General features: G+C 51.6%; 1 protein-coding gene across 2 annotated transcripts in view; it reads right to left on the bottom strand.

The window, feature by feature from the left end:
• The window catches only part of RSPRY1 (ring finger and SPRY domain containing 1), a 64986-nt gene that overhangs the window by 29134 nt on the left and 11449 nt on the right, over positions 1-24403 (bottom strand). Inside the window, exon 1 of one of the 2 annotated variants that reach the window (XM_078879691.1) lies at positions 23547-23579. The exons of the other annotated variant lie outside the window; for it this stretch is intronic. The gene's annotated coding sequence lies outside the window, so the exon portion shown is untranslated. Of the gene's footprint in view, positions 1-23546; positions 23580-24403 lie in introns of those variants that run through there. 2 annotated transcript variants of the gene reach the window in all.

Below are 24403 nucleotides of genomic sequence, written 5' to 3'. Positions count from 1 at the left end.
GCGCAAGACGGCATTACAAGGAATCGTGAAGCACCCCCCTCCACCCCCACCGTGAGTCTCTTCACTCATCAGGTCGGGTTTCGTGGGCACAGGGGGCAGCAGGCTGGTGGCACCGCGTGCCAGCCCAGCACATGTAAATACTACCGACGATGAAGACGCCGGCGGCGGCGGCGACCCGCACGGATTTTTATTGGGGGCAGCGTTCTCAAGCGCTCAGCTGCAGTGCATCGTCCCTCGCCGCTGCCGCCCCCCCCCGACTTCCGTGCCTTTGAGTACGCGGCTGCCGATTGCGTGCCAACAACAAACAGTTGAAAACAAAGCACTCACAGGTGGCTGGGTGGCTCATTCGGGGCCCTCGTGTGAGAACGCCGGGTCAAATCCACGGTTCTGCCACCCACGATTAAACCAGGTTCTCAAGAGTGCAGGGTTTCAACCGTTGTCGCCCGATGATAACGAGATTGAAAAATCCATCGGCGTAAACGCTGCCTTCGCTGCCATTGCCACGATCCGGCTACGAGGATTCAACCAAAATTGGTTGATCTTCTTGGTTCTTTCGGTAAAGCTTGGCAGCGTATATATACGCGTATATATACGCTGCCAAGCTTGGTGGTGTTCATTCAGACGCTGCCTTTCAGAGAGACCTGTTCTTCACCTGAGGATGGCTGCTTGCGTTGTGGCCGAAACGTCGTGAAAATTGTATTTTATTATGTTTTATTTTTTTTATTTTATTATTTCCCTTCTACGTGACTTTACCGAAAGAACCAAGAAGATGAATCCCTGCAGTCACGAAAGCTTCAAATCGAAAATCAAAATTGGTTGCTTTGCCGCAGCACTCTTCCCAGACCACCGAACGCGGACCAGAAGCACGTGTGGTTGACGTCACAAAGTTAATCTGACGTCACCCGCAGAAGCCACGCTTCAGGCGCGGCGTTAAACTGCTCGGCCGTATATTTGTCTCATGACCAAGACACAGTTGTTGGAATTTTATTGGAAAAACAAAGCCAAGTCAAAATATTCGTTTTAATAATCGGCCGAGCACGCCCCCGGGATAACTGCGATGCGCGGGAGGGTGCACGACACCGCTCCCACGTGCCGCGTCCGCTCTGCGCGCCGACTCGAGTTCATGCTCGCTGGGGCGAGGACAACCGCCGAGGCAGGCGACGTCGAGCCGGCGAGGTCGCCCGCGCGTCGTCAGAGACGCGCCCCCACACCGGGGCAAGTGTGCCGGGCAGCTCGCTCGCTCGCCGGTCCAACCTGGTTACGTGGCCGTGAAACTCGGTTGCACACAACAACTCGGTTGCATGACAGTGCAACTTGATTACACGCAACTCGGTTGCACGCAACTCAGTTGCACACAACTTGGTTACATGATAGTACAACTTGGTTACGTGGCCATGCAACTCGGTTGAGTAGGCGTGGATTGTTGAATCGCGTGGAATTTGCGGGCGAGGGATACATTCGGGGCGGGAGAGGATGCCGCGGCGAGGGGAGAGCCGCACTAATTGCAGCGACGACTGGGGACGCGGTAGAGCGAGTGTTGAAACGCGGTCACACATTCGATACTTTACTTGCTGAATTGCCACGCGTTTGTGTGTTTTTTTCTCAATACTTCTTTAAGTGACTACGGAGAGACTCGGCCCAGTCATGGGAATACAGATTCCCCCTCCCCATCCACGAGCTCTACCAGTGTTACTAAGAGGCGAGCGCCATGCCACAGCTGATGGCCTTCCACCGCACCTCCGATTAGCACGATTGGCTACGTACGGTACGAAAGAAGTTCAACATGAATACATAGACTCACACAGAGACCAGTAGACTCACAGAGAGCCAGACTCGCACAGAGACCCATAGACTCACACAGAGACCCATAGACTCACACAGAGACCCGTAGACTCACACAGAGACCCGTAGACTCACACAGAGAGCCAGACTCACACAGAGACCCATAGACTCACACACAGACCCAGACTCAGAGACCCATAGACTCACACAGAGACCAACAGACTCACACAGAGACCTATAGACTCACACAGAGACCAACAGACTCACACAGAGACCCATAGACTCACACAGAGACCCATAGACTCACACAGAGACCCATAGACTCACACAGAGACCCACAGACTCACACAGAGACCCATAGACTCACCCAGAAAGCCACAGACTCACACAGAGACCCATAGACTCACACAGAGACCCATAGACTCACACAGAGACCCATAGACTCACACAGAGACCCATAAACTCACACAGAGACCCATAGACTCACACAGAGACCCATAGACTCACACAGAGACCCATAGACTCACACAGAGACCCATAGACTCACACAGAGACCCATAGACTCACACAGAGACCCATAGACTCACACTTGAATGGGGAGCGCAGTCCACTTCCACAAACTGTAAACAATAGAACTCCTCCTCCTGTCCAGGTGCTTAAATCAAAATCCGAGCAAGTGACGACTTCAATTTTAAAAGAGCCACTTTAATCAGTCAAATGAGGGAAGGGGGGGGCACGCGCGCGGTGGGGGGATGGGCTTACTGAGCAAGCGGTGGAGGAGGAAGGGCACCGTGCCAGGAGGTCTAACGCCAATCGCGTAAGAAACGAGGGAGGGGTGAGAAAAAGAAAACTAAACCACGCGGGGGAGGAAAAACAGCTCGCTATCGCATGCTCAGCTGCTCGTGATGGCAACGGCATCTGCTGGGCAGCTGTTGCCACCCACGAGATCTCACCAACGCCCGACTCGTGCCACGCCGACAGTTCCCCCGCACCCCCCCTCCTCTCCCGGGTGGCTGGCAGCGTTGCGAGGGTCAGAAGATCGACCTCGCCCTCGACAATTCACGGGCCACGGTTGCCGACGCGTTGAAGTTTTTATTTTACCGGAGTTCGACCCAAAAAAAAAATCCTTTATATGCATGGCATCGGTTTTATTTTATTATTCATTTCTGTTTTTCTTGAGTAAGAGTTTCATTTTTATCACATTGGTATTTTAAATAAAATATGATTTTTTTTTTTTCCCTAAAAAGTGGAAAATTTAGGAAAAAAATTTTCACGAAAATAAATTGTCACGCACAACGAGTCTGTGTGCAAAATGTCAGCTCGATTGGATCACGAGAAGTGGGGTAAAAAAAGACCGAAAGATTTGCACGGTCGTAAGCGCACAAGCAAGCAAGCAAGTGAACTTAATATAAAAGATTTAAAAAGAAATCGCGTCGTCCCGAGCGCCGGATCGTAACGTTTAACGAAGGCGTACCTTCAAAATAAGAAAACGCCGCATCGGCTTGAAGTCGCGCTGGAACCAAAGATTGCCGGTGCTTCGCATCGTCGCGACGAGTACGCACGTCGCCTGCCGCTGTTCTCACATCATACCAAAGCTTCTGACACAAATCCGTTTCCCCAACGTCGGTTGCGTTTGGTGGTCACACATCCGTTCGCTCCGTTCCCCGCTCTCCTGGCCACGTTACGCATGCTAAAAATCCCTATTTCCTTTAACGGACAAACTAAGCTCTTTTTTATTTTACCAGGTTAAGCCCTACACAGCTCTTTTTCAGAAGCAACCCGGCTATTGCAAATGATAGCTCAACGAAGTGGCTTATCGCGTGGACATTTATAGCAGCGGCCAAATACTTTGAACGCGTGTTGTCGATTCTAAATGTGGAGGGGAAAAACGGGAGGACCCGGAGAAAAATCCACACGACCGCGGGGAGAGAGAGACACCGCAAACTCCGAATATACAACAAGCGTCAGGGTCGGGATCGGACCCACGACCTCCTGTGTACTTGGCGAGGAAGTTAAAATCTCGCCACTGTGGAACCCCAAAATGAAGGTCGGGTTTTGAGCATACGGTCCAGGCGACCACGGGGAGAGAGTACGCTCACACTCCAAAGACTGCGAGGTCTCAGAGTACGCGGTGTGAATTCGCGTATTTCGGGGTTTGGTTTCATTTATTTGGAATAACCCTGCGAGCCATTTGGCTCTTGATTCGGGTGCAACCGCTAAAAACAAAAAAATTACAAGATACATTTAAAATGTACTGTACGCAAATTGAAACATCCCCTACAAAAACAATAAAATCTTCCAGATATACAATACTATATACACTACCATATCTTACTATTTTACTATATGCTACTATATATTACTAGAAACTATATAGTACTAGAAACTACTATATTACTATCCAGAGGTGTGGACTCGAGTCATGCGACTTGGACTCGAGTCAGACTCGAGTCATGATTTTGATGACTTCAGACTCGACTTGGACTTGCCTCATCTTTGACTCGACTTGACTCGGGACTCGAGAGCAAAGACTTGAGACTTACTTGTGACTTGCATAACAATGACTTTGTCCCACCTCTGCTATATACTATACGTGTGTAGATATAAAATGTAACACTATCTTACTGTTAGGAACCTCTGGTTACACCAGCTCACAGGGGATTATTGTGTCCATCAGTCCGTCGTGCAGGAAGGGGCTGGGTGGGGAGGGTGGGGCTGGGTGGGGAGGGGCTGGGTGGGAAGGGTGGGGCTGGGTGGAAGGTGGGAGGGGTGGGGCTGGGTGGGGAGGGGCTGGTCACCCCGTGGTGCCCTTATAAAACTCAACGTTTAACCTACTCACGCCGGCTTGTGCCCGTCCTCACAATTGGCCATAATTGCGGAATACACCACACCGCCGTTGACCCTGGCCATTGACCGAGCAACCCAACGTTCCTACCAGCTCCCTCCGCAGGAATGTGTTATTAACACTATATTATTAACACTAAACTATATTAACGATATATTAGAACACTATAGTTTTGGACTCCTTTCTTGTGCGGGCTATACGGTTCCACGCTCTCAAATCCACGTTCGCGTGATGGCGGAGGGTGATTTGACCCCTCGCTTCCCGCCCCGTGGGTGTAGCGAAAGTACTGAGTCACACAAAGTTTTAGTATGGATCGCGGTCGGTCGCGTACGAGCGGGTCCAGCGTAGTCTGACACGTTACTGTATACAGCAGGCGTCGTGGATCGGGATCGAACGCACGACCTCCTGCATGCCAGGCGAAGGTGGTCAACATCCTCCGAGCCACCGTGGGGGGCCCCGATTGTCGGGGGACATTGCTCATCCTCGTTCTCGCTTCCGTCCTCGACTTCTCCGAGGAATGGTGTGACCACGCGTCTTTCAGAAAACGTCCCCGGGCCGTCGGCAAGTGTCACCGGGGCCCTCCCGCCCGTCGACGGCCATGCTCGCTATGTCGTGGTGTATGCTCTGTATCGGCCTCTTGTTGAATTACAATTTACATACAAATATGTAAAAGAACAATCATTTTCGTCCCATTCGAGCCGCTCTAAGAGTAACTCGGAGGAATGTTACGGAACATGCTTTGAGACCCTGGGACCAGAACAGAATGACATTCAAACAGATCTGGAATGGAACAAAACATAATTATTCTGTTTGGAATAAGGTGAAGTATGCTTTAGACCCTCGATCAGAACAGAATGACTTTCAAAAACACCCGGGACGGAGCTAAATAATTGTTATTTTCTTTGAACTTATCTACGTGACTTTACCATAAGACCCAAAGAATATGAATTCCTGCAGCCACGAAAGCTTTAAGTCAAGATTTAAATAATTGCGTTTAGAACAATAATACGTGAAGTATGCTGTAGACCCCCGACTGGAGCACAATGACATTCTAAAAGACCCGGGATGGAACAGAACATAATTATTCTGTTTGGAACAAGAAAAGGTGAAGTATGCTTTAAACGAGGTGCCATGGTGGTGAGATGTCAACTACCTCGCCAGGTATGCAGGAGGTTTTGGGTTCAATCTCGGCACTTGACGCCTGTATATTTGGAGTTTGCATGTTCTAATCGTGGTCGCGTGGATTTTTCTCCGCGTCCTCTTGTTTTTCCCCTCCACATTTAGAATCATGCGTTTAGAGTGTTTGGCTGCAACGAATTTCTACACGTTAAGCCACTTGGTTGAGCTATCATTTGTGATCGCTTCTGAACAAGAGCTACACAGCTCAGTGGGTCTTATCTGGTAAAATACAAAAGCAGACGCTGGACCGGAGCAGAGTGAAATTAAAAAGACCTGGAACGGAACCGAAATTATTCTTTTTGCAACACGAACAGGATAAACACATTTGTTAATCATTCCGCGATCCATGGTTGGACTAGAATGCATGACCCACAGGCACTGAGAACTACATGACGTAGCTGTTAACACTTTAAGAAGATATTAAAAATTAGACTTTTGCACCGAAGGGACTTTTTAATGTTGGCAATTGCTTATGTCAACTCGTTAGCCGATCTGCATTCACACTGCACAACACTTGCTGGTGGCAGTGCTCACGTGAGTCAAGTACTTGCCCGTACTGTCCCAGTGCTGACGTGAGTCAAGTACTTACACGTACTGTCCCAGTGCTGACGTGAGTACAATACTTACACGTACTGCCCAGTGCTCGCCAAGCTGCGTTGGCTTCCAGTTACTGAACGAATACATTGCAAGGTCGTGCTCATTTACACACCAAGTGCTTGCCACAAATGAACCGCGATACCTTGCCGACCTCATCAAGGAGCATAAACCACCATCACGCAAACTCCGGTCATCCTCGTAGCAGAGACTTTCGGCTCACCATTGAACAAAGACGGTCACCGCATCGCGAGATTACAGATGCACTTCTGCGGCCATCTGGAACGCTCTTCCTTCCGATATTAGGAAGCCACCGGAGCTATGCACTTTTAAATCATTTATATTGACAAACTAATTTCTTTAGAACTGCTTTTTGTATTTAGTCTGTCGCCCTTCCCCCGCACCTCCAATTAGCACGGTTGGCTAGGTACAGTGCAAAAGAAGTTCAACGTACGTACAAGCCGGGGAGGTGGCGACCTCAAGGCCCACGGGTAGGGAGGGAGATTTCACGACTGTGTCTGTGTGTGTGTTCCACCAACCCACCAGTGGTGGAGGCTCGTGAAGGACGCTGCTACTGGGCAGTTGGAGGCACTCGCCCTCCAACAACAACGGAGGGCGGAGGAGCGACGCTCACAACAACGAGCGGAGTGCCGGGTGTCTAAAGCACAGCAAGTTGGCACAGTAGGGGGCACAGGTGGTGCATCAGCCAGTCATCTCGGTCATCTCAGTCGGTCGACCGGTGGCACCTGGGTCTGCCCCGTGACCTCCTGCCGGCGGGCGTTCGACAATTCACGTGGCCTCAAGGTGCACATGGCCTCGCACAAGCGTCGTGGTGACGTCACCGCCACTTAGTGGCGAATGGCGGTTGTTGTTGTGATCCAACAACCCTCGCTTACAAAGTGACGGGTTACAGGAACGCAGCGTAAGCCAACAAGCGCCAAACGCTCCGGTCACAGAAGCAGCAACCTCAAAACCGTTATTTTATATCCAACGCACAGAGCACGTGGCTGAATGAACCGAGCGGGTGTTTATTGCAACACCAGATTGGGGAAGAGGCGATTACATGGAAACAACAAGAAAAAACAGGAACAAAGTTACATTTAGGAGAAATGAACAAGACGCGAAACATACAACCGAGTAACCCGTGACTGACGTCACCAGAGAGTTCGAATGGCGCGCGAGTTTCCTCGTGGTCGTTATTGAAATGAAAAACTCAACAAACTTTTATTTTACTAAGTGAAGCCCCACTGAGCTACGTAGCTCTTTTTCAGAAGCGACCTGGCCACAGATGATAGCTCATGGAAGCAGCTTGTCGTGTGGAAATGTATAGCAGCCAAGTACTCTGAATGTGTGATATTGCTTCAAATGCACTATGATATATCCTATAGTGCAATTTGAGCAATTAGATCCGAAGCGTCTCACTGTGTATTACCACTACTCCTATGAGCTATGCAATTTTGTTTTACTATTTTTATTTGACCAGATAAGGCCCACTGAGCTATAACAATTTTTTCAGAAGCGACCTGGCCACAAACGATAGCTCAACAAAGTGGCTTATCATCGTGTGGAAATTTATAGCAGCCAAATACTCACGTGATGTTGATTCTAAATGCGGAGGAAAAAACCGGAGGACCCGGAGAAAAATCCACGCGACCATGGGGAGAACACGCAAACTCCAAATATACAGATATTGTCAGGGTCGGGATCGAACCCATGACCTCCTGTATACCAGGCGAGGTAGTTAACATCTCATAGCCACCGTGGCACCCAAAAATGTAGGTCGATTTGGGAGCGTACGTGTTTTTTTGCGTGTGTCTAGTCCCCAGCGATGGGGGGGGGGGGGAGAGGCTGTGCAGCTTCTGAAGCACTTAGCCGATTGATGTGCGCTTTTGGGACGGAGCTGAAATCTTAGCACGAAGAAAGAAAGCCGACGGTTACAAATATAAACTCGATGCATTCGCCGCCGACACCGTGCGGCATTAGCAGAAGAAAAACAACAACGTGATGTAAGAGGCGACGTGTTGGGCAATGCCCTGCCTTCAAAGCACACGGTGAGCTGTGGGTTATCGACGGCCGTGTTGTTGTTTGTTGTTGTTGTTGCTAATTACGCTGGTGCACCACTGCCGATGCACTAGCAGCAGCAGCGTCGACGAATGAGACGGACGGAAATAGAAATGTGAAGGGATTTGTGTCCATGGGACAACGACTGCATGAAAGACACAAGAGCCGGGATCACAAAGGCAAAAGGGAGTAACGGCAGGATTCAATAACATCTGGAGAAGCAAGCAAAATCAGCGACGAGACCAAACCGAACGTCTTAAGAACACACGCGTGTTCAGGACAGCTTTGTATGCCTGCGAGACTTGGACATTAAAAAAACACTGACAGAGCTAAGATATTGGCACTAGAAATGTATTGCTACAGAAGGATTACTGCCGCATCGAATCTGGATCCAAAGAGTGACCAACGTGGATGTAAGAAAAATGGTTGCACATCGAGGAAGACGACCTCATGATGCAGGCAGTGATGAGAATAAAACTGCCACTATTTGGACACGTGTATAATGGACAACAGTGTGTTGTTCGGAAAAATGGAAGGAACCACAAAGAAAGGAAGACCTAACAGAGAATGGCTTGACAAAGACATTATAAGAGATTGGTGCCAGAAACATGTGGCCACTACTACAAGACAGTGGAAACAAAAGACGAAATGTTCTTGGTTCTTTCGGTAAAGTCACGTAGAAGGGAGATAATAAAATAATAAAAATAAAACATAATAAAATAATACAATTCTCACGACGTTTCGGCCACAACGCAAGCAACCGTCCTCAGGTGAAGAACAGGTCTGTCGGAAAGACAGCGTCTGAATGTTTATTTTATTATGTTTATTTTTATTATTTTATTATCTCCCTTCTACGTGACTTTACCGAAAGAACCAAGAAGATGAATCCCTGCAGTCACGAAAGCTTTAAATCGAAAAGACGAAATGTTGCAGTGGACACCTACGGGGCTATCTGCCCACGGGTCGTGATGATGATGATAACGACGACGACGAGAGAGTGGCATTTTGAATGAGCGCAGGCGGGTGTGTGGTTGTTGGCAGGGTGGACGTCTAGGTTTTTTTTGGTCAAGCCTATAAACGAGCATACAGGGATGCCTCGACTTACGAACACTCGACTTACGAACTTTCAGAGATACGAACAAACCTGTCCGTATGTGCAGTTGCCTGTTCGGACAGAGAGCCGTAAGTTCAATGGACGTGCAATAGATGGTGGTGGTGGCATCTACATCTGCAGAATGTGAAACACCAGTGGCATCTACATCTACAGCAGATTATACAACTTTTAAAGCCATTCCCCGTGTTTAGTGGACATACCGTCCACCATGTTTGGAATCGACAGGAGTAAAGTTGGACTTATGAATACATCGACTTAAGAACAAACCACTGGAACCAAACTCATTCAGAACTGAAGGTTTGATCGCCGCGTTCACAATGCCCCAGTTGACGCCAACGCAATTTCATCGACCACACCTCTGCAAGAGATCGCGATGCCGGCAATCACGGCAGAAACAAATACCTTGGCAAAATAACCGCAAGGCGCCTGTCGACTTTGCGCTGCGAATGGTAGCGATAAAACAAGGCCCCACCCACATCCGCAGGCTGAAGGGTTAATCTTCACCAAAAACAAATTCTATTGTTGTTCAACAAAAGCCAATCACGCAGACCGTTAAACTCGATCAGAAAATCAATGCAGGCGACAACGATTTCAATTAATGCACAACGTTAATGTTTGAAAGGCGGCGGTCGGATTTATAGGCAACAGTTACGGGAAGGGGGGGGGGAGAAAAATCCCTTCGCTAGCAGTGGCCACAGTTGTCCATGTTGAACTCTTGTGGCTTCATGGCGCAAGCACGACCTCTTACGCGGATCTGTTTGAGGGCGATTTTGCGCGCGGTTGCAATTTACTCTGCTCGGTCGGAGTCAGCCGCCGAGGTCGTGGCGGGTTCCCCTTCTCATCCCTGTCGTTCCGTGCCCCCCCCCACCACCCCCGTAGCGCTCCCCATTCTGCTGTAATGTGCACCGATGAACTACTTTATTGAGGGTGATATCGGCACGGAAAAGAAAGGCCCGATTGATTGATTGACCCGACTTCCCGCATTCTTGCGTCGAGTATATTATTACACGGTGGCAGATCAGTAAGGTCCGCTACAGCCAGGAGGAAGCCGCTCATGTCCGTCTCGTGGTACATAGTGGCGAGTGTGGTTGTCACGGTTAGAGCGCTGCGCTACAAACCTGGCGACCCGAGTTCGATTCCTGCTCCCGGCCAACACCGGTGACGATTATCTGAACCGGTCCTGGGCCTCCCCTAGGTCGACTCGGCCTCAAATGAGTGCCTGGCGCGGTGTGTAAACATCACTACTGGAGAGACAAAGGCGGCCGGGCATGGTGTCGGTCACCCACCCCCCTCGTGTGCCGTGCCAGCCGTCGTAGGTGCTACTCGCTAACAACACTTGCCCCAAAAGTCTCTTAAGGCTATACGGGGGATCTTTGTCCATGGGCCCAGACCAAATATTTCACTTGTTGGTGACATCTACAACGGCAAAACTTGAGTTTTACCAACACCTTAAACAAAATGTGCGATGTTATGGAAAAAGTAAGTTACCACGTAATCAACGTTTTTTTTTTCATGAACCACATACAGCAACAAAGCACACGACATATTTGGTACCGAAATTCTGGTCTGGCTCGTCGGCGAACACCTCCACGTCCGCGAGCGGAACGGCTGACGCCGATGAAAGCGGGCTCCGTATTCTTCTTACGCACACGGGCGCGGTGCGGTAACCAAGGGACGTAGAGCGGCGTTTCTCAACTCGCAGCCTCGCGAGCACCACACCCAACCCCACGTGGCAACACCGCACGCTGCCTTGCCGCGATTATGAATCTTTCCTATTGCCGCGACAATCAAGCCGCCGCACGCTGCACTCACCACCCGATGCTTGATAATCGCGGAAAGATACACAGGGGGGCCGGTGGGGGTGGGGGGAACTGCTTTTGAGAAACACCGGCCTAGGACTGCAGTTGCTGGGTAAATGTTCTGACACTTTAGGATGTATAAGATTATCCCGTATGACGTCATTCTAAATCCCACAATGCCGCAGGCCGACTACTTCTTTTGCCCGGAGCGGGAGTAATCCTCTACCCTGGCAATTTCTGATGGGTTCTCGTGCATTTTCGAAACTAGGTCAGTGTTGTCCTCTTTCTTTGCAGGGGCAATAATTATCATTTGTGGCCAGGTCGCTTCTGAAAAGTAAGTTAATACCTCAGTGGGCTTTGCCTGGTAGGATGGGGGTGGTTTAGTGTTGTATTTGTGTATGTGTTTGGGTGATTTATTTACCTTTCCTGTACTTTGCACTCCTATCGTGTATTTGCACTGTTTTTCATTGTAACGTTCTTAACCCCGTGCCCCCACTGGACATCTGTAAAAAAATAGCTTCATAGCTCATCGGATTCCTCCAGCATACGTAAATATTTTGATGCTAATATTCTTTCGCTTCTGTGTAATAACGTGGTAAAACTAACGGCTTCAAGACGGTTATTTGAGCCTTCAATGCTTCACTGGAACTTCGAGGTGCACCTCGCCGCACCTAACCGCTTGCGTCACCACAAGCGGTCAGCGCGCCGCACTATGAACCCGGCGACCTGCGTTGGATAACCCAGCCGTCGGCCGACCATCAGTGGCGAGTGACACAAGAACCGGTCGCTATTTCACCGCTACTGTTACGCTTACCGTGTCATTCACGTCCAGTGATTTCGGGGGGGGGGGGGTGTAAAAAACGTTCCGCCAATCGATTCAAAGAAAATAGCACTTTGCTTAAGGAGCGGAAATCAAATGAGCGTCACGATTCACACGAGATCATTGCGTCTCACAAACAACCCCTGGGGAGTTTACAAAATGAGCGGGCGGCGCTTCGTGGGAAGCCCAACAGTGGCCGTCTCATGCAGCGGCTCGACTCACCCCCCCACCAACCCCTCCTCCCCACCAAAGGAATGTGGAATTTCCACTATTGGCTCAGGGCTGCATAAAGGAGTTGAGTGACGGCGTCTTGTTTGAGCAAGATGCAATTGAACCAGGTGTAGTGGCAGCACGCGGCTGCGACCCAGCGCTCTGCAGCCACCGGGGTTAGTGGGCTCACGCAACATTTGGACGTATTGGCGGCACACCGGTGCAGCATAACACACCTGGTCCTCATAAAAAAAAGTCTGACGATGACGATGTCGATGTTGCCCTTGAGAGAGCTGCAGACTTCTCCATCAGAAGTCGCCCTTCGATTCCGCATCCACTTTCCCAATCGACCGCGCGGCGGTGACACCACCACGGCGGTGACACCACCACGGCGGTGACACCACCACGGCGGTGACACCACCACGATTCGTCACCTTTTGATGCCACCGTCTGCCAAGAAATGATTCCTGGAAACGAGTCGAGGAACCGTCCGACCACATCCAGGGCACGAGGAGTCAAATATGAGTTTGGAACACAGAGACAGCCAATCGTCATCGGGGCTGGGTTGCTGCTGTACGGCAACAAACAGTGTGAAGCTCCGTGTTCAGCCGGTCGTATTAACGTTCGTCATCCGACTGCGTCGACATCACGAGAACTGATTTTTAACGCACCATCAACAACCCCGCAAGATTTTCTGACCGGGGTTGCGAATCGTGGGGAAAAAATAATTAAGGAGAAAAATTTGCTTTTTGTTGTTGTTATACCACGCACCACCGATGCACCACCAGTATATGTTAGTTTGTAAAACTCTCTAAACCCCAAATGGATGCACGCTAGCAGTACAGCAAGCGGCAGAGGTGTGGACTCGAGTCATGCGACTTGGACTCGAGTCAGACTCGAGTCATGATTTTGATGACTTCAGACTCGACTTGGACTTGCCTCATCTTTGACTCGACTTGACTCGGGACTCGAGAGCAAAGACTTGAGACTTACTTGTGACTTGCACAACAATGACTTTGTCCCACCTCAGAGGTGTGGACTCGAGTCATGCGACTTGGACTCGAGTCAGACTCGAGTCATGATTTTGATGACTTCAGACTCGACTTGGACTTGCCTCATCTTTGACTCGACTTGACTCGGGACTCGAGAGCAAAGACTTGAGACTTACTTGTGACTTGCATAACAATGACTTTGTCCCACCTCTGGCAAGCGGGTTCATGAACCCATTTGCATGCCATCCTCTCAATATGCGCTGCTTTCCTCTGGGCACTCAAATGCAAAAACACTTTTAAAAAATTGGCCAAAACATTCGACTGCAAGGCCCTTCTGAATAAGTCTTGGCACTCGATGAGGATTTCCCCATTAAATAAATATAATACATTTTTTGGTTATCCTGTCATTACCGAGTTTGAACTTTGGCCACGCTGTAACACAACGCCATGCTCCTGCTATTGATGACAGCGTCTTCAATATCCACAATGCAGCAGATGGAACATACTGATACAACGCCCCAAACATATCACGACATTTTAATTCGAAACTTTCGTGACCGCAGGAATCATACTCTTTTGTTCTTTCGGTAAAGTCACGTAGGTAGAAAATAAAATAAATCACGACGTTTCGGGCGCAACACAAGCATCCGTCATCACCTGATCACCTGATGACGGACGCTTGTGTTGCGCCCGAAACGTCGTGATGTATTTTATTTTATACCTACGTGACTTTACCGAAAGAACCAAAGAGTATATCACTACATGGCTTGTAAGCATCAAAGCATCGACTCCCATGCCAGTTGCCCTGCGGTGAATGTGCAGCCTGCCAAACCAAGCCACCTCAATGTATTGACCGAATCTCCCACAGCCTCCCGGTCAGGCAGCATGGCTAATTGACCGCTTCTATTAATAATATTGACGAACGTGTCGAGTTTTTTTGCTCTTAACACGGGTAACCCGACCCAGTGTCGCTGCGGTTAGGGCGCGAGACGAGCAATCCCACAGGTGGCAAGTTCAAATCCCGGTGAGGGGGTCTCCCCGGGTTAAGGGTCACCCCGGGTCATTGACCTCAGGGGTTACGGAAGCGTTCGACACTTTGCGGGCAGTCAACAGTGGTTGGTAGCCCCATCGAGGGTCAGTTCCCTGCCACGGAACTGTGGAACTTCCACCAAGGCTACTGATGAAGGCGAGCTCAGCCCCATTGTGAGTTTGTGTCGTGCGACGCTATGACTTGTGCGATTAATCGCGGCAATCTTCCAGGCCCAAATGCGACAGTTAGCCTCAGCTCTGAGAACTCAACAGGTCTGGCCTCTAATCATTACATTCCTAAAGTAGTGAATTCTCTTTATTATCACGAGAAATGATCAATCCACTACTCGTCGAAGGTTACCCCAAGCTGTCGCCTTATCTCACGGTACTGCAATGTTAACAATATGTAGTAACGCTCACGACTCGTTCACACCGGAGTTGGAGGCACACTGGTTTATTTAACACCAACGTTGTGACATACACATTTGAGGGGGTATCGGCCCCCTCACCCGTCTATCTGAGGACACACCTCTCTAGCTAACCCTAGCCTGCCTCTGAGTCCTCCACTAATGGGCTAGGGGAGGCTATCTTGGCCCGACACTGGTCAGTCGGGCCCGGTACCCAGAGTCCAGACCAGCACTGGCTCTGGCTCTGGTACCACGCCACTGGCTCGAGCCTGCGCGGTCCTGATAAGGACGGCGTACCAGGGGGAGTCCAGGGCTCTATCTCAGACGTCTTCCGCCTCCTCTTCTTTAGCTAAACATCACTCCCGAGCCCTTCGATACAATCCCCTTTTATACCCAACCCCTCCCTGAGGGGTGGGGCCCCGGGGGATCATAACGACCGAATCGACCCCCCAGGGTGTCTGGCGCGGACGTCGCAGAGGGCACCTGCTTGTGCACACATGTAGCCCCGCCTACTGTGTTTGTTTACCATAGGCTGCCATGCATAACGGGCTCTCTCTCTAACACCCCTACATCACTCCCCCCCGCATAGCATGCAGCCGTCCCGGCTGCCAACATACAAAAATTTGACAATAAAGGTGCCTTCACCCCCTGACCGCGCGTGTGCCTCACTATTTTTGAACAATAACAGGAACCAGAACAAGAACGCAACAGCAAGATGAGAAACAACCCGACGCACCCCCCCGAATAAATACGAATTCCGTAAAAAAAACAGCTTATATACAACCAGCAGGGAACCCACCCCGCACACACAACAAACGTTGAACCCAGCATATGTACATCCGAGGAGCGGGAAACACACCATCCACACAACACCCAATAAACACAACAGCTATGTACACATTTTCCGGCCTCACAACAGTTTGCGCATTTTAGCGCGCGTCCTTGCAGCGGGCCCCTCACACGGGGTAACCCCGCGTGGCGGACAATCAGGTGGCGACTGTCCGTCTTGAGGTGAGCATTCCTCTGACTCCGCGTGACCCTCGGCATCCGCAGGAGGGGTGATCGGGCGTGAGCCCGTCACTCCTGATGCTCCTGAAGGTGGCACAGCCGGCAAGGCATTAGGTGAGAGCGACGGAGACGGACCCAGCAAGTCGGCCGACCCCCCACATGTTTGGCCACGCGCGTGTGAAGTGGGGTTGTGAACCGCAGCGAAGGGTTTTAATCTGGAGGGGTGCACGAACCATCGCCGCTTCCCCCACTTGATGCGCACGCACTGCGGACGTAACACCTCCACCACTTCCACAGGGCCCCGCCACGGCCGCACAAGTTTAGAGGAGGTTGCCAGTGGCACCTGGGGGCAGTGCAACCATGCCTTGTCCCCCGGCTTCCACTGCAGCATGTGCGCTCGACTCAATCTGAGGCGCTCATTTGCCTTCTGACGGAGGTCAGAGTTTTGCATTGCAGCATCCCGTGCCTCGGTCAATTTGTCCAGATTAAATTTAACGTGGTCAGCCAGATTAGTTTTTCCCTGCGGCACGGGGATCCGCAACTGGGCACGAACAGGCGGGTCTGGTTCTCGGCCGTACATAAGGTAAAAGGGAGAAAACCCCGTAGCCGCATGGGGTGCCATCCGGTACGCCGCCAAGACCCCCTGAATTTGTAGGTCCCAATCCGTTTGCGAGTCCGAAACTTGTTGTGATAACATGGACGAGATGGTGCGATGCAAACGTTCGACCATCCCGTCAGTTTGTGGGTGATATGGGGAGGTCCGAATTTTCTTTGTGCCCAGGAGATCGCAGACTTGTCTGAGTAGTTTACCGGAAAAATTTCTGCCCTGGTCGGTCAGCAGCCTCTCCGGAGCACCTTTGTCCAGGACATAACCCTGAACAAAGGCCTCCACGATGGCTGCTGCCGACTGGTTGGCCAAAGGCCAGGCCATAGGCCAACGTGTAAAATACTCGACACCCGTCAACAAATATCTATTCCCTCTGGGGGTGGCGGGGAATGGTCCCAAAATGTCCAGAGCGACCAGCTCGTTTATCCTGGACACTTTGATCGATTGCAAGGGCGGGTTAGACTCCCGTGCCGGCGGTTTGCGTTGTGCACATTGAGGGCACGATCCCAACAAATCCCCCACATCCCTCGTCATGCCAGGCCAGTAAAAATCAAGTTGCAGCAAGGCGAGAGTCTTTTGGGTCCCCAGGTGTAGGAGGCGCTCATGAGCGGCCCATACCACCCTACCCCGCAACCCAGTAGGGACAACCAGCCGATGTCGACGTGACTTCCCGTCCCAATGCATTAGCAGACCTTGGCACATTTCCCATGCGTCGGAACCACCACTTTTTCCCCCCGCCGCACCGCCAACGCGACGTCGCCACCCGAGGAGGGAGACATCCTCCATCTGGAGGCGCCCCCATTCAATGACGGGCAACCCCAACAGGGAATCTTTGCCCTGCTGTTCGATCGAATTAGGAACCATTGCATCGTCGTCGTTGGCGGCCGCCAAGACAGGTACCGATGTGTCCCCTGGAGGCCTGCAACGTCCAGACCCCAGGAGGCATGCACACTCGGAGGTGGTTGGCAAGCGTGACAGAGCGTCCGCGTTGGTGTGGCGAACGCCCTTACGGTATGTGGTTTGGAAATCGTAATCCTGGAGGACCTCCAACCATCGGGACAATTGTCCCGATGGCTGTTGAACCCTCAGGGCGTACTGCAGTGCCGCATGATCTGTGCGGACGGTGAAATGCCGACCGTACAGATATGGGCGATACTGTTGGACGAAATGGACAATTGCCAACAGTTCCCTACGGGTGACACAATACCGTTGCTCCGCTGGAGACAACACCCGACTGCCGTACGCAACCACATGTTCCACGCCGTCAACCACCTGGGAGAGCACGCCCCCAATACCCGTGTTGCTCGCATCGGTGTCGAGCAAGAACGGTTTTGAAAAATCAGGGTAAATCAGGGTAAATCAGGGGAGGAGCGTTTACCAAAGCATCCCGAAGGGAGCAAAAAGCAGCCTCCTCCTCCTGACCCCAGCAAAACCGAACCCCTTTAGATGTTAAAGCATGTAGGGGTTTGGCGATAGTCGCAAAATTAGCGACGAAGCGTCTATAATACGACGCAAACCCAATAAAACTCCTAACCTCTCCCACTGAGGTGGGAGTCGGCCAGGAGCTTACACACTGCGTTTTGGCGGGATCGGTAGAAATACCTGAGCGCCCCACGATGTGCCCCAAATAACGCACCGACTCGCGTAACAAATGGCATTTTTGGGGCTTAAATTTCAAATTAGCAGCCCGCATCTTTAGGAAAACCGCCCGCAACCTCTGGAGATGTTCCTCAAAAGTTTTGCCAAAGACAATGACGTCATCCAAATAAATCAGGCACGACTCCCATTGCAATCCAGCCAAAACCAATTCCATCAACCGCTGGAAAGTTGCCGGCGCTGAGTGTAAGCCCATCGGCAACCGGTTGAATTGAAACAGGCCGTGCGGAGTACGGAAAGCAGTTTTAGGCTTTGAATCATCGTCCAGAGGAAGCTGCCAGAATCCCGAAAGTAAGTCCAATGTGGAGAAGAATCGCGCTCCCGCCAAGGCGTCAAGCGATTCGTCCATCCGTGGGAGCGGGTATGCGTCGGCAACCGTAATTTTATTAAGGCGCCGAAAGTCAACGCAAAACCGCAACGAACCGTCCTGCTTCTTAACCAGGACGATCGGCGCTCCCCAAGGGCTGTTGGAGGGAGAAATTATGTCGGCGGCTAGCATGTCATCAACAGCCGATTTGACATGGTCCTTTTCGGCGGGACTCAACCGAAAAGGATTTTGGCGTATTGGCGCGCTGTCACCCGTATCAATATGGTGACGCAGCAGATGAGTGCAGCCCAAATCGTATTTATCCCGACTGAAAACGTCGGAAAATTCCCTCAGTAGTGTCTTAAGACGTTGGCGCTCTAAATTTGACAGGTCCGTCGATCCCGCGCAAAGCGCCTCGAGCCACCCTTCATCGCTGTCTGAATGTGGTCGCGGTGCAGGGGCAGCGCCGACATGACTCGCGACGGGTTCCTCACAGGGCACCGGCGTTGCGTGAGCAAGCACGGTCCCCTGTGGGACCACCACCGTCTGCGAGCCCACATTGAGGACCGCGATGAAGGGTTCTCCATCCCCTCTCACTATGGTCTGGGCCGGGAGTAAATTAGGTCCACTGACCCCGGCCCTAGACGGTCCCAGCAAAACCCCTTGAGCCCCAATGCCCTTAGCGAAGGGCCGCCGAAGTCTCAAAGGAATTAACATTTGCGCCCCCGGAGGAACGCGCACCGTTCTATCTACGAACGCCGGCACCGTCGCGAACGCCGTCCGGCTCGTAGCGGGGGATGGCAAAAACGCCATGCGTCGGCCCGATGGGAGCTCAATGCATCCCTGGTCGATTAATATCCTAATCGGCATTTTGGCCAGGAAATCCGTCCCCAGCAGGCACGGAACCGCCAGCGAGGAGGAAACAAAAATCGGCCCAGATAATTTAATATCCCCGACACAAATTTGGGCTCGAATTTGTCCGATGATGCCAAGTGAACCCCCGTTAGCAGCAAAGAATGGCACATTAACAGGCATCAAAGGACGGCTCTGGGCAGGGAGAATGTTATAAATCAACTCCGAAATAATGGTCGCCGATGCTCCTGTATCGACCAGGATGCGCACCTCGACCCCATCGATGTGACCCACAACGGCCGACGACCCCGATGACGCGGCTACAACCCGATGGGCCAACACGGACCACTGGCTGGGTTCAATGTGAGTACCCAGAGCGGTGCGTGTTGGTGCCATGGTACGCGATATTTGCCCCCCCTTCGCTGCGGTGTTCGAGTGTGTGACGGGCGTGTGCGTGGGCCAAACATGAGGGGTGCCGCGACTCGCCGGATTATGATGGTGGAGCTTGTGACGAGGGCCGGCGTCCCGTTGAGGTGTCGTTCCGCGCTGCCGAGGAGAGCGGCACCCCGAGGCGACGTGGCCCCGGATGCCGCAGTTATAACAGCGTGGAAGCGCTGGTGGCGACGATGGACGTTGTAGACGGCTTGAACCGGCCCGGTCCTCCCGCGCTCCCGCTCCGTGCTGCCTTTGATGGTTGATGGCGCAAACCTCTTCCGCCGGGAGGGTGGCCGCAGCGACGGCGCGCCCGCTCGCCGCCTTGCTGGCCTTCCGTCGTTGAGAGGACAGGTTTGCGTGGAGGAGACGGGCCGCTTGGAGGGAGCACATCTCTGCATCGTCCTGTGCGACAATGACGATGTCTAAGTCGTCCGCCAGCAAAAGTATCTTCTCTGTCACCATGGCGTCGACACCCTCGTCATCCATTCGTGGAAAGGCCTCCTTCGCCAGTGCCAGGAGGCTTGTGCGGTACGCCAGGGGCGACTCCTTCGTCCCCCGCTGGCGATCGTAAAAGAGTTGGCGACAGTCCGATGGTGGACCATATACCGCCGACAGCACCTGCATCGCCTTCCGCAGCGTGGAGCGCCTCTCCTTCGAAGCCGATGTTAGAGTGGCGAGGGCGTCGCTGTCGAGAAGTGCTGGCAGCGCGCGGAGAGCCTCGGCGTCTGTCCACTGTGCCATCTCCTGGTGAGCGAGGAAGCGCCGCTGGAAGCCGCCCCAGTCGCCATCCTCGCCCACAAATTCCTTGAGTGGAGGTAGCCGCTGATGTAAGGCAGCGGCTGCAGAGGAAGAACGCACTCCCTCGTCCGCCTCACTCAACTCAGCGTCGGCACGAACCAGCGATGGCATCGCCGGTCGCACCCGTGGTGACGCGGCAGGCACTGTACTCCCGCCGTTGGACGCGATGCTTAGAGCGGCCACGCCCTCAACAGCAGCTGCGGCGATGGCGGGAGTTTCAAAATGTTGCTCCGTTGAAATGGCGGGAAGGCGCTGTGGTCGTTGGCTGCTGTCGCCTCGTGGCGGTCCCGCAGCCCCCAGCCGCGTGATGTTGTCGAGCATGGCGGCTGCGGCGTACAGCAGCTCGGCCAGCTTCGCGTGCGCCTGCCTCAGCCCCTCCGTCGACGGCTCCCCTTCCTCCAGCTGCTGTGGCGTGGATGCACCCAGCCCCGGCTGCTCGATGGCATCTTCAGCCATCTCGGGCCCTCCGACTGCAGCGGTGTCCTCCGCCCCTGGTACTCCGACTCGAGTCGTCCGGCGTGTATCCATGTTCGTACTTTGTTTCACTTCTGACGCCAGATGTAGTAACGCTCACGACTCGTTCACACCGGAGTTGGAGGCACACTGGTTTATTTAACACCAACGTTGTGACATACACATTTGAGGGGGTATCGGCCCCCTCACCCGTCTATCTGAGGACACACCTCTCTAGCTAACCCTAGCCTGCCTCTGAGTCCTCCACTAATGGGCTAGGGGAGGCTATCTTGGCCCGACACTGGTCAGTCGGGCCCGGTACCCAGAGTCCAGACCAGCACTGGCTCTGGCTCTGGTACCACGCCACTGGCTCGAGCCTGCGCGGTCCTGATAAGGACGGCGTACCAGGGGGAGTCCAGGGCTCTATCTCAGACGTCTTCCGCCTCCTCTTCTTTAGCTAAACATCCCTCCCGAGCCCTTCGATACAATCCCCTTTTATACCCAACCCCTCCCTGAGGGGTGGGGCCCCGGGGGATCATAACGACCGAATCGACCCCCCAGGGTGTCTGGCGCGGACGTCGCAGAGGGCACCTGCTTGTGCACACATGTAGCCCCGCCTACTGTGTTTGTTTACCATAGGCTGCCATGCATAACGGGCTCTCTCTCTAACACCCCTACAAATATAACGAGCATTTGCATATCCCTGTGGTGGACTTCCTCTTGAGCACGTTCCTTTTCTTGCCGTATTAGAAACGTAATAGTCTTCCCATCACATAATAAAAGGAGAGAAAGAGCCGTGATATGCAAAGGGAATTTTTTTTAATTCTTTAAAACTATAAACAATTTTTATTTTACAAGGTAAGGCCCACTGAGCTATACAGCTCTTTGTCAGATGTGACCTGGCCACAAATGATAGCTCAACGAAGTGGCTTATCGTGTGGATATTTATAGGAGGCAAATACTCGAAGCACGTTTCTAAAGTGGAGGAAAAAACCGGAGCACGTGGAGAAAATTCCACGCGGCCACGGGGAGAACACGCAAACTCGAAATATAAAGCAGGCATCAGGGTCGGGATCGAACCCGCGAGCTCTTGTACACCAGCCGAGGTAGTGAACATCGCATAGCGTGTCCTGCATAATGGAACTGAAACTCGCACATCTTGATTCTCCCCAACTTGTTCGCGCAAATTCACGGCCGAATGCCAGCTCGTGCAAAATACACCGGTAAGGTTCTCGTGATGATGATCCAGCAGTGTTTACTTTAACTGCTGCTGGGGGGCTCAGGTTACAAGAGCACACGACTCCCCACATCAGAAATCTGAGAGTTCAAATCCCAGTCAAAAAGTCGTCTCGGCCCATCATCTTTGCAAGGTCGATTCATTAGGTACCATTTTGTGGAAAGTAAATGATTCGTGTTGCGGGGAAAATCTTTGCACATTTGACATTTCGATTGACCTTTTGGATGTTTAAGCAAGGTGTAGTAACAAGAGTGGATATCATAAAAACACTAAATATGTGCATCTTATTATACCTCTAGGTAACAATAAATGTTGAGTGAGAAGCCAAAGTTTATCGGTACCCAACCAAGCAGTGAGGCAGCACCTTGGGCTTTATGGCCTTGGGGGGCCAACAGTCCAAATTCCACACTCGGTATGGTGGAGGGCCAATCTTATCAGACGACACTTGAATTCATTGACCCGAGGAGGGATTTCATGTCGAGTGGATCGATGAGTGGGATCGGAATTAACCACAGGTAGAACATCCGGATGAGATGTCGTCGACATCATCATCCATGATCAATCCACTGCTGAATTGCACGCATCGACCGACTTGCTTTCAACGGATGTGATGTAAACAGTGACGAGATAAAATTGAATGCACGTCAGAGGTCGCAATCGAGTACCCGATACCCGTACCCTACCCGATACCAGGCTACCCGTACCCAGTCGGGTACGAGTATGGGTACCCGTTTGCGACCCTGGTGCGGCCGGGTACGGGTAGCCGCACGTGACTCACCCCAACCAATGAGTGAGAAGGCCGTGAGTCACTGGTGAGTAACCGTTTGTCACTCATTTCCCAACGTCGTCTCTTCTCACAATTCAAGTTCCTAGAATCAACCCACCCGCGCCTGCAACATAGCTTCATCCCAGAGGTCGCAATCGGGTACCCGATACCCGTACCCTACCCGATACCCGGCTACCCGTACCCGGCCAGGTACGGGTACCCGTTTGCGACCTTGGTGCGGCCGGGTACGGGTACGGGTAAGGAATCAAAACCCGTTTGCGACCTCTGATGCACGTTACTCTCTCAATAAATTTCCAATGAGAAGTAGGGGAAATAACTCGGCAATGTTCTCGTCAATTTGCATTCGTACAAGTTGGGTCACCTGCCATTTGTTTATCTTTGTGCTGTGTATTATACCGCTGCGTATCAAACTTCAAAACTGCTTTGTGTGTTTAGTTTGTCATCCTTGCGCCTCCGATTAGCACGGTTGGCTACGTACGGCTCGAAAGAAGATCAACATACATACGTACATAGGAACCATTTCCTACAGAAAGAGTCCTTTGCTACAAACGTCAGGCAGTTCACAGAGCATTACCTTCAAGCAAACCTGACGAAGACACTGAATGGCGAAGACAGGTCCAGAGTTTGCTTGTATTGAAGCAATGTTGCTGATAAGATGCACTCTCCAAGAAGGCCGTGCGGCCAATAGGCTGCACAAAAAAAATAACCCAATTATTTTTGATGTGGCGCAAACAAAGATGGGATGTAGACGTTATTTATTGTTACCAACATCCTCCACGATGCCACTTCATTATTATCTTTTGTTTCACTTCCCCAAATCGTTCCTCGTGCACAGACAACCGCGAGCGGTTGCGTGCGCTGCGGTTTACGGAATGGGGCAGCAGTTTGTTCCCGATTATAAGCGACTGGACAAAAACCGCCACGTTGCGGCTAAGTTGAAATCAAAAACTAATTCACTGCGACGCAAACGCATTCATTCAAATGCAACGTTAAAAATGCGTGACATTATTTTTATCATGCTCATGAGCAAGGTCATACGCACTTTTTATTTGCCCCGTCAATTTCCCAAACAATTTTTATTCTCATTAACGACGCTTATTTGAATTAAAACGTGAACTGCAAATCCCAAATTAATGATTGTTATCAGACCGAGGGCCAGACGGGAAGACATACAACTACACAGGACGACGCACGGCCAGAAGGCAAGCCATAGGACATGGTGGGAAGACACAGGATCAGATGTGAAGACATAGAACCAGATGGGGAGAGAATCAACAGAGACTTGGCACAATGGGATCTAACAATAGCAACAGCAGAGAAGGCGGCTAAAGATTATAGGTGGATGGAAGTGTATCAATGGCACGTGCGGAACCACGCGATGACGATGGTGACTGCGAATTAGTGTATTGGAGCATTACCAAATAGGGCATC

This window comes from Lampetra fluviatilis, chromosome 54, assembly GCF_964198595.1.
Source record: "Lampetra fluviatilis chromosome 54, kcLamFluv1.1, whole genome shotgun sequence".
Lineage (NCBI taxonomy): Eukaryota > Metazoa > Chordata > Hyperoartia > Petromyzontiformes > Petromyzontidae > Lampetra > Lampetra fluviatilis.
The sequence above is the reverse complement of the archived record's forward strand: the minus strand, read 5'-3'. Positions and strand labels throughout refer to the sequence as shown.